Consider the following 10672-nt stretch of genomic DNA (forward strand, 5'->3'; position numbering starts at 1 on the left):
TCGGGTGAGGCTTTTCGGACGCCCCAGCGCCGGTTCCGCAGCAGGACTCCCTCATCCGTGGGGCCTCTGGATGGGGCGGCTGCGCCCAGGTCCCGCCGCGGAGCCCGCCAGCGTCCACGCACGGCCGTGGCTTCGGCTTCCTAAGCTACCCCACTGGTTTTTCTCCCTTTCCCTCCGCCTCACCTCTCCCCTTCCCTGACCGCTCTTCCCTCTCCCCCCTTTCCCCTTCCCACCTCCTCCAGAGGGATGCCGAGTAAAGGGCTTGGCCAGCAGCCCAGCTCCAGCGGCCGAGGGGGCTCGGCACGCTCTGGTCCCCTGCCCCTGAGAGGCCCAGTGTCCTGAAAATGTCAGGACTGGTCAGGACAGTGAGACCTGACGGAACCGCCCCTCCGGGAGGGGCCAGCGTCCTCAGGAGGGTGGTGCTCACCGTCCGGGAGGAGTTGTTTCAAGCGGGATGACTGCATCGGGGAGGCCGCGGGGCTGGGGTAGTGGGAGAGGAGGGCGGAGCCGGGCGCGGAGCCGAGCGCGGCCCGTTAGCCCGGCTGTGGGCGGGCCGAGGTGAGACCGAGTCCTGAGGGCCGGCGGGACAGGCTTCTACAGGGCAGGAAGATCCCAGGCCACTGCTCTCACATCTCAGGTGCCGGTCCTTTGCTGCATTTATTGGGGGCTTACTACGTGTCAGGTCCTGTATTTGATAGGAACTCTAGCTATGTCCCGCTAGAGGTAAGAGGAAATGTTACTTTTTAAAAAACAGTTTTTCCCATTATGTTAGTATTCTATACCAAATTTAGAATATATAAAAAAGTAGAAGGAAGAATCCCATAAACTTTCAATCTCAAAATAATTTCCATAGCATCTTGACGTAGTTCTTTCCAGACTTGGCTATTCACATTTTTACAGTGTTTAAATAAATGTAAGTTTTCATAAGGTAACAAAGCTGTTAATATTTTTTATTTTATTTTCTAAAAATAAATTTATTTATTTTAGGCTGCGTTGGGTCTTCGTTGCTCCACGCAGGCTTTCTCTAGTTGCCGCGAACGGGGGCTACTCTTGTTGTGGTGCGCGGGCTTCCCATTGCGGTGGCTTCTCTCCGTGCGAAGCACAGGCTTTAGGTGCGCAGGCTTCAGTAGTTCTGAACGCAGGCTGAGTAGTTGTGGCTCACAGGCTCTAGAGCGAAGGCTCAGTAGTTGTGGCGCACGGGCTTAGTTGCTCCGTGGCATGTGGCATCTTTCCGGACCAGGGATCGAACCTGTGTCCCCTGCACTGGCAGGAGGATTTTTTTTTTTTTTTTTTTGTGGTACGCGGGCCTCTCACCGTTGTGGCCTCTCCCGTTGTGGGGCACAGGCTCCGGACGCGCAGGCCCAGCGGCCATGGCTCACGGGCCCAGCCGCTCCACGGCATGTGGGATCTTCCCGGACCGGGGCACGAACCCATGTCCCCCGCATCCGCAGGCGGATTCTCAACCACTGGGCCACCAGGGAAGCCCTATTTTATTTACTTTTTAACTTATTTATTTAGCTGTCCCGGGCCTAAGTTGCGCCATGCAGGATCTAGTTCCCTGACCAGGGATCAAACCGGGGCCCACAGTGGTGTCCTAACCACTGGACCACCAGGGGATTCCCCTAAACATCGTATTTGGTAACTGTATTATTCTCTGAAGTAGATTCTGTGAAGTAGTGAATTAGCCACTCATGTGGTTAATTATTTCAGCACTGACTTCTATGAGCTTCAGTCTCATCGATTCCAGTTGCTTGCTAAACATCCCTAAGCTCGATTTCCCACAGGTACCCAGGCCTAACATCTTTATAACTTAGGTCATTTTCTTCTTCTGTCCCAACCTCTTCTTCCTGTTGTATTTCCCAAAGCAATTAGTATCAGCTAATCACCCAGGCAAGAAACACAGGAACCATTCTCCACTGCTCCCTCTTCATCTTTCCTATTAGTTGTCAGTCACCAACTTTTGCTAATTATATCTGCTATTTCTCAAATCTCTTTCTGCCCCATCCTTACTGTCACCCTAGTAGTTCAGGCCCTCCTCATTTCTCCCATAAACTGTGCAGTAGCTTCCTAGGTGATCTCCATTCCTCCAGCTTTATCCATCTTAAATCCTTTCCATTCACTACTGCCAAAGTAATCTACCTAAAACAAAAATGATCATGACACTTGCCTCCTTAAAATCCTTCAGTGAGCCATACTTTCTGCATGTATAGAGAACCCTCCACATGCAGTTCTTTCTCTACTCTACTCCTTTAGCTTCTCTAGTCATTACCTGCTGGTGTTTATTATTCTAGTAATAGAAGAATGCCTCTAGTTTCCCCTGAGCCCCCCATGCTGTTCATTGCTTCTATATCTTTTTGCTCATCAGTATTTTGATTTCTCTGTCTGGAATGGCCTCACCACTTTTTTCTACCTGGCTAATTCTGCATTGGAAGCATGGAGTCTTAACCATTGGACCACCAGGGAAGTCCCCAACCTGGCTAATTCTTAATTGTCCTTCTATCCCAATTCAGGCATCATCTCAGAACATTTACCCTGAACGTCTGGTTTGGGCTAAATGTCCCTTTTTCCTGCTCTACATAGTGAAACTGAGTGGGGCCCTGTGGAGCTTCCGGGCATGGAGGCCTTTTTGTCCCCCATTTCTTGTAGGCAAGACTCCAGCCTCCATGACATTCCCTGAGTTCCAAAGGGCAGATTCGAACAGTTGCTAATCAAGGAAGGAACAGCCACAAAACCACCTGAGGCAAGATTAAAGGGATTAGAGAAACTCATTAAGATTAGGAGACTTGAGACCCTCCACACACCCTCATCTTGTCAGCAACCCCACCCTTGGAGCCGACAAGACCCAGTGTTGTAGCCATTTTGAAACTTTGCAGAAGAAGAATGCAAGACTGTTACTGCCTTGATCCTTATGGCATACCTGCGACCACAGAGCTCCAACTATAAGACCTCTCCCTATTCCCCAGGGAGGGGGGCACTGTTCTTGAGGCGCTAGCCTGCTGTGTTCCCCTCTCTGCCTGGCAAAGAATAAAGCCACCTTTTCTTTCTCCTCAAAACTCTGTCTCCATATCTCGTATCTCATTTCGGCATTGGTGTACAGGAAGCCAATATTTTGGCATCAATAGTGATTATCTCTGTCTTTTCATTTAAAACATCCTTCAAAACCCTTTAAATCTATTACTTTGTGTATAATGGCTTTCTTTTTAAAAATTAATTAATTAATTATATTTATTTTTGGCTGCATTGGGTCTTCGTTGCTGGGTGCAGGCTTCCTCTAGTTGCAGAGAGCAGGGGCTATTCTTCATTGCGGTGCATGGGCTTCTCATTGTGGTGGCTTCTCTTGTTGCAGAGCACGGACTCTAGGCACATGGGCTTCAGTTGTGGCACGTGGGCTCAGTAGTTGTGGCTTGCAGGCTTAGTTGCTCCATGGCATGTGGGATCTTCCTGGACCAGGGATCGAATCCGTGTCCCCTGCATTGGCAGGCAGATTCTTAACCACTGTGCCACCAGGGAAATCCCTATAATGACTTCCTTATAATTTCAATAGCAGCAGTCTGAGCATGTCTTATTTTTTAGTTTGTAGTCTTCCTAGACTCTTGCTTATGGAGGTCTGTTTCCTTGTATGTTTGATATATTTTAATAGGAGCTCATTTGGTTATACTTTTAAACTTTGTGAATCCTGAAGGGCCTGGATTGAGATGATTTGTCTTGGTTTCTCCTGGGCGCTAAGGTACTTGACCAACCTGGAATTATTTGTTTTTTTCTTGGATTGACTATGTTTATTTCTCAGACTATGAGTATGGTGTAAATTCACATCCCAGGTCTTCATGAAACTAGGGCTATGGTTATAAATTATTAGGGAAAATTTAGTATTAATGTTGTTAGTGTTTCCACTCAGTTTTGCTAATTCTATTTCTCAAATCTGTCTCTTCTCCCAATTTGATGCTGAAAACTTGGCCTCTGTGCACTGGTGCTGAATCGAATTGAATCTCAGAGACTGAGTTTTGGGTGAAGTAGAAAAAAATAGCTTTATTTCTTTGCCAGGCAAAGGGGGACACAGCAGGCTCATGTCCTCAAAAACTGTGTGTCCCGACCTGGGGTGTGGTGGGGGACACCTGGTGAGGAGTTTTATAGCAGTGGTTCAGGGGTGGGGTTGCTGATAAAGATAAGTGTTCAAGGCCTGCATTCCTTTATTCTGGCCTCAGGTGGTCTCTTGATGAGCTTCTGTGGTTCTCAGGGTTATCAAACTGTGACCTTCTCTCTGGAATGAAGAATGCTTCATCAAGTAGTTAACATCTTCCATTTGTTGGGGGTTTTAGTTCTGCAGAAGAGCTCAAAGATATTGTTATGTGTATCCCTTGAGGCGAGGATGAACCAGGACCCTGTCCCAAGGCTGCACTGTTGTTTCTTGACTGCTCCTTCCTTGTCTCTGCATCCCCTCCCTTCCCTGATTAGCAGCTGTTTGAACCTGTCCTTTGGAACTAAGGGAAGGTCATGGAGACTGAAGCCTATTTCCTACAAACAAGAAATGGGGGACACAGAAAGACTTCCATGCCCAGGAGCCCCACAGGGTCCTGCTTGGTTTCACATTCTTAGTGTCACCAGGGACAAATTGGTTTTTTATGGCTCTTGTTTCCAGCATGAAGATTTTTTTTTTTGTTCACGTGTTCACAATATAGCCCTTTTGGTTGCCTGGCTTTATGTGCAGTTCTCAGATTCAGCTCCCCTACATTGTCAAGTCTAAATACTATGCCTTGGTGGGGCTGATAACCAGCAAACTTTAGGTTTCTGGGTTGGGCATATTTTTAGGGCAGCCCTAGTGTCTATGTTGGCTTTCCATCTAATTTTGGCTCTAGAATTTCTTTCTTCCTCCTTTCCTCACCTCTTTCCCTCTTTCCCTTCCCCTCTCTTTTTTTCCCTTTCTCTCTTCCTCTCTCCCTCCCTCCCTCCCTGTCTCCTTTCTTTCTTTCTCTCTTTCTTGCCTTCTCTTTTTCTCTTTCTTTCCCTTTCTTTCTCTCTCTCTGTCCCTCTCTTTCTTTCTCTCTCTCTCTCCTTCCTTCTTTCCCTCCTTCCTTCCCTCCTTCCTTCCTTCCTTCCTTCCTTCCTTCCTTCCTTCCTTCCTTTCTCCCCTTATAAAAGTGTATTTGTTCTAGTTAAGCCAGCATTTGGATTTTTGCAGTGCAAGGGCATTTCATAACATCTAGCCTAGTTAAATTTCCAGAAATGGAAATTTTATAGACTTCATTTTAAAAATTGGATTCTATTTCAAGCTTACTTGCAGATTTTTACCATGGAATCTCTGTCAGATACTTGTTTGCTTTTCTTTTGGTTATATTTAAAATAGTGGTTTTTTTTTTAATCAGAGTAATATATGCACATTACTTTGAAAGTCAGATAGTAATTTCTTTAAACAAAAAGCAGGCTTGGGAATTCCCTGGCCATCCAGTGGTTAGGACTCGGCACTTTAACTGCTGGGACCTGGGTTTGATCCCTGGTAGGGGAGCTGAGATCCCGCAATCCGTTCAGCGTGGGCAAGGCAAAAAAAAAAAAAAGGCAGGCTCTTTTCTCTCACCTTCTTCTACTGCAAGCTCTGCTTACCAGAGGTAACGACTGTAAGTTCTTTTGGCTATTTTTTGCATTGTTCACATCCTTATTTTTTATTTTTTAAAATAAGTTTATTCATTTATTTATTTTTGGCTGTGTTGGGTCTTTGTTGCTGTGTGCAGGCTTCCCCTAGTTGTGGCGAGCGGGGGCTACTCTTCGTTCTGGTGTGCCGGCTTCTCATTGTGGTGGCTTCTCTTGTTGCAGAGCATGGGCTCTAGGCGCACGGGCTTCAGTAGCTGTGGCACATGGGCTCAGTAGTTGTGGCTTGTGGGCTCAGTAGTTGTGGCTCACGAGCTCTAGAGCGCAGGGTCAGTAGCTGTGGCGCACAGGCTTAGTTGCTCCGCAGCATGTGGGATCTTCCCAGACCAGGGCTCGAACCTGTGTCCCCTGCATTGGCAGGTGGATTCTTAACCACTGAGCCACCAGGGAAGGCCCACATCCTTATTTTTAAGTAATAAACTTTTACCAATATGTCTTGATTTATTAATTTTAGACAGTATATATTGATTTTTTAAATTGAAGTATAGTTGATTTACAATGTGTTAATTTCTGCTGTACAGCAAAGTGGTTCAGTTATATATATATATTCTGTTTTGTATTCTTTTCCATTATGGTTTATTACAAGATATTAAATATAGTTCCTTGTGCTGTACAGTAGGTCCTTGTTTATCTATTTTATATATAGTAGTTTGTATCCGTTAATCCCAAACTCCTACGTTATCCCTCCCCCACCCCCTTTCCCCTTTGGTAACCATAAGTTTGTTTTCTGTCAAACACTTGATTTTATATGTGTTACAGGACATGATCCATTTTCTCATAAATATTTTAAAGTATTTACATAGAAATCTCAAGTTTTTAACAACATACACAGTTGTTTCTTTATGTATTTTTTGGCATGTTATAGTTACTGTGTCATTATTGTGCACATAATATTGTGTGTAGTAATGTGCACTGCAATTGCCTTTGACAGATGATTTCCTTTATGTCGTGTGGAGGAAATTCACTTAAATGAGTCCTCACAGTTGACTACAGAGTGAGACCCAATGTTCAATGAGGGTCATCACCAATGCTGCAAAAGTCTGTTGTGAAAAAGTGTGTTTCAGAGTGATAAACACCAAAAGAATGCTCTACAGCAGAGAAAAATGAAAAAGCTGGTGGTTGTGTAAAAAATTTTCAGATAGTAAAATGGACAATGTTAAGAGACATTTGAGCAAATATTAAGAGCAAATTTGGTAAGGAGTTTCCTTTCAACAGTCATTTCAACATGTAAGCAATATGAAAAAATAATTACTGAGACATCGTTCATCCTTTTTGGTACTGTATTCGAAATCCAATGTATATTTTACATTTACAGCACATCTCAATTCAGACTAGCCCCATTTTAAAGTGCTTTAGCCACGTGTGGCTAGTGGCTACCATATGTAACAACACAGGATTAAATTATGAAGACAGTTCAGGATAGTTAGAGGAGAACAGTCTTTCAACACACATTCATCAGTCACAGTACCTTCTCAGGATCTCTGGATCACGTGTTTCCTTTGTGACTGAGCTGATCTGGAGCGCAATGCTGAGATGCTAGAGTCTAAGCTCCATACCTGGGGGACAAAATCCTATCGAATGGAACATTCATGCACTTGTTGGTCTGAGATTATTTACCCTTTTCATTAAGGAATACTGACTAAAAATCAATTGAGGATCACATACAGAAAACATTTGTTTGAGATTTTCAAAGGAGAAAAAATAGAAAATACTTTAACCATTTAAAAAATGATTTCTGGGTAAGAACCCAGAATTTCATTAATTCAATGTAGAAAATCATATTGTTCATATATAATGAATATCTGCAGCTTGCCTAGAGGGAGGAGAATAAGAATTGAGTCCAAGCACCTCATTCCTTTTTTGTTTTGCAGCATCAATGCAGGGAAGAAGAGGAGCAAAGAGGGAGCATTTTGTGAGTAAGTTTCTGCCTAGTCAATCTGGAGCTCTGAAGGGTTAACCTTAATCTCTCCTTTCTGTGAGACCCAGGTCCATATCCATAGTCTCTAAGGACGTCAGCTGCTAGAGCTCCTCACTCTTAGAAAACAAACCTCTCAGCAGGGAGAGTCGTAGGAAGGAGTCAGAACCAAGAACACTTCTCCAGTTCCCTGCTAGGTCCATCCCTGGGAATGGAAAAATGGTAGAGCGGGCCTGTGGGTCTTGCCCACTAGGTGGCAGTGTGAGACACAGTGGAAAGGATATCTGGAGGCAGACCTTTTGGGCCCTGTTTTGGGACAAACTGTTTAATTTTCCTAAGGCTCAGATTCCTCCTTGAGATACACTTGACCTTCATCCCTCACAGCGTGGTTATGAGGATCAGATGGGATAAAGTATAAAATGTTATTCCATCCTTGAGCCTGTCTATTGTTGTCACTGACTGTTTGACCTTGTGTACTAATGCTTGGGGCTGTTGGAATCTAGTCTCCCAAGAGCCTCCCCCAGAGGACAGTTTTGCTCAGCCTCCTATAAGATCCTTTGCTCCTACCTTCACAACATGTGACCAAGTCTCCTGCTTTCCCAGCTTGGAGAGTTTGCCAGAAAGGAGCGCACGTGACATGGGACCTGCTTGCTCTTTGGAAAAGCAGGTATTGATGAAGCTCTTCTCCTTCTTTCCTTCCCCCTCTTCCTATCATGGCCTCTGTGACTGCAGGGCCCCTGTGCAACCGAGGTTGACATGAGAGGGTAATCCTATAGGGAAGGGAATGTGAAAGAAATCCCTCAATGAGGAATAAAAGAAGCAACATGAAGTCAGTGACGTAGGGAACGTGACTCCTGCCAGGCTTGCTGGGCCCTCCTATCCTCATTCTGCTCCCAGCTGAAGCTTGTACATCCTGTCTTTTGCAGCCATCTGGGCAAGCTTCTTGATGAGGACAATTTGTAGCAAGATCCCTGCTGAGAGGATCATGATAGAGTGACTGTAGAAGCTGATCTTCTGATGTCTGGGGAGGTTGGGAAGCTGCTGCTTCCTCTGTGTCCCTTTGGCTGTGTCCCATAGGTTCTCTGCCTGAGCCATCCACTCTCTGTCCTCCCCACTCTCTCCAGACCCTCTAGAAAAGGAATTAAGAGCCCATCTGAGTGACCTCTCTCACACTGTCCTATTTATCCCTCTGTTAGCCTGAGAACCTACAGAGACGCATCTTCCCACGCTGTACTCATCTTAGTTCATTGTCTCCCTTCCTTTAATTGTACCCCAACATCCCAGTGGGCCCCAGGCCTACGTCACTCTTTTCATTCACATCACTGGCCTTCTTTCTGCCATTAGAGGTCACTCTGCCATTTGCCCCCATATTTTCACTGACCTATTTTTCTCATCCACTGATAGTTTTATTTCCAATATCTGTAGAGCTTTGCCACTGGGTGCCCTCCTTGCCTTTTTATTCACTTAACCTTCTTTGACGACACCTCTAACTTTCTTTTTTTAAAAATAAATTTATTTATTTTGTATATTTTTATTTTTGGCTGCGTTGGGTCTTTGTTGCTGTGCGCGGGCTTTCTCTAGTTGCGGCAAGTGGAGGCTACTCTTCGTTGTGGTGCGCGGGCTTCTCATCATGGTGGCTTCTCTTGTTGCAGAGCACGGGCTCTAGGCATGCGGCTTAAGTAGTTGTGGCACGCGGGCTCAGTAGTTGTGGCTCTCAGGCTGTAGAGCACAGGTTCAGTAGTTGTGACACATGGGCTTAGTTGCTCTGCGGCATGTGGGATCTTCCTGGACCAGGGCTCGAACCCGTGTCCCCTGCATGGGCAGGTGGATTCTTAACCACTGTGCCACCAGGGAAGCCCGGACCCCGTCTCTAACTTTTATCTTTGTTTCAGGATCTCTGCTGCTAGACCCTACCTCCCCCCAAAATCTCAAGACTGAGCCTCTCTTTGTAACCAGTCTTTTTTATTACTCTCACCACGTTTTGGCCACCAGCCCTTTTTGCCACTGATTCCCACTTTCTTATTGGATTGTCCTCCATCTCTAACACTTGCCTTTTCCCCTCTTCCTTCAGAGCATACTCAGATCCTATTCTCTAGCTAGACTTTGTGTCTGGACTATTTCACCTCACCTAACTCCACCTTTTCTCAGGATATCAACCTCTTATGTATGGATCTCTCTTATTCATTTTAAAAAATATTATTTCTAAAAATTGAGATATAATTCCCATACCATAGAATTCACCCCTATGAAGTGTACGATTCATAGTTTTTAGGATATTCTCAAGGTTGTGCAATCATCACCACTATCTAATTCCAAAATACTTTCATTGTTTCAACAAGAGGTATGCCCATTAACACACTCCTCATTCCTCCCTTCTCCCAGCCCCTGGCAATCCCTAATCTATTTTCTGTCTCTATAGATGTGCCTGTTCTGGATATCTCATATAAGTGGAATATATAATATAATTGAAATTTTATGTCTAGCTTCTTTCACATAGAATAGGATTTTGAAAGTTTATCCTTGTTGTAGCATGTACTAGTACTTCATTCCTTTTTTATGACTGAATAATATTCCATTGTATCGATATACCACATTTTGTTTTTCCATTTGTCAGTTGGTGGACATTTGAGTTATTTCCATCTTTTGGTTATTATGAATAATGCTATTATAAACATTTGTGTGTAAGTTTTTGTGGAAATATATGTTTTCATTTCTCTTGGGTATGTACCTTGGAGTGAGATTGTTGGGTTATATGATAATTCTGTTTATCTTTTTGAGGAACCATAAAATTATTTTCCAAGTGACTGCACCATTTTACATTTCTCAGCAATGTACAAGGGTTCCCTCATGACCAATGGCATTGACATCTTCTCATGTGTTTGTTGGCCATTTAAATATCTTGTAGTCTGGCAAAATTTCTATTCATGTCTTTTGCCTGTCTTAAAATTGGGTAGATTCTTTTTGTTGTTGAGTTATAAGAGTATTTTATGTATTCTGGATACTAAACCCTTATAAATGTATGATTTGCAAATACTTTATCCCATTCTATGAGTTATCTTTTCACTATCTTTTTTTTTTTTTTTTTTTGGCGATACGCGGGCCTCTCACTGTTGTGGC

The sequence above is a fragment of the Physeter macrocephalus genome, chromosome 9 (genome assembly GCF_002837175.3).
Source record: "Physeter macrocephalus isolate SW-GA chromosome 9, ASM283717v5, whole genome shotgun sequence".
NCBI lineage: Eukaryota > Metazoa > Chordata > Mammalia > Artiodactyla > Physeteridae > Physeter > Physeter macrocephalus.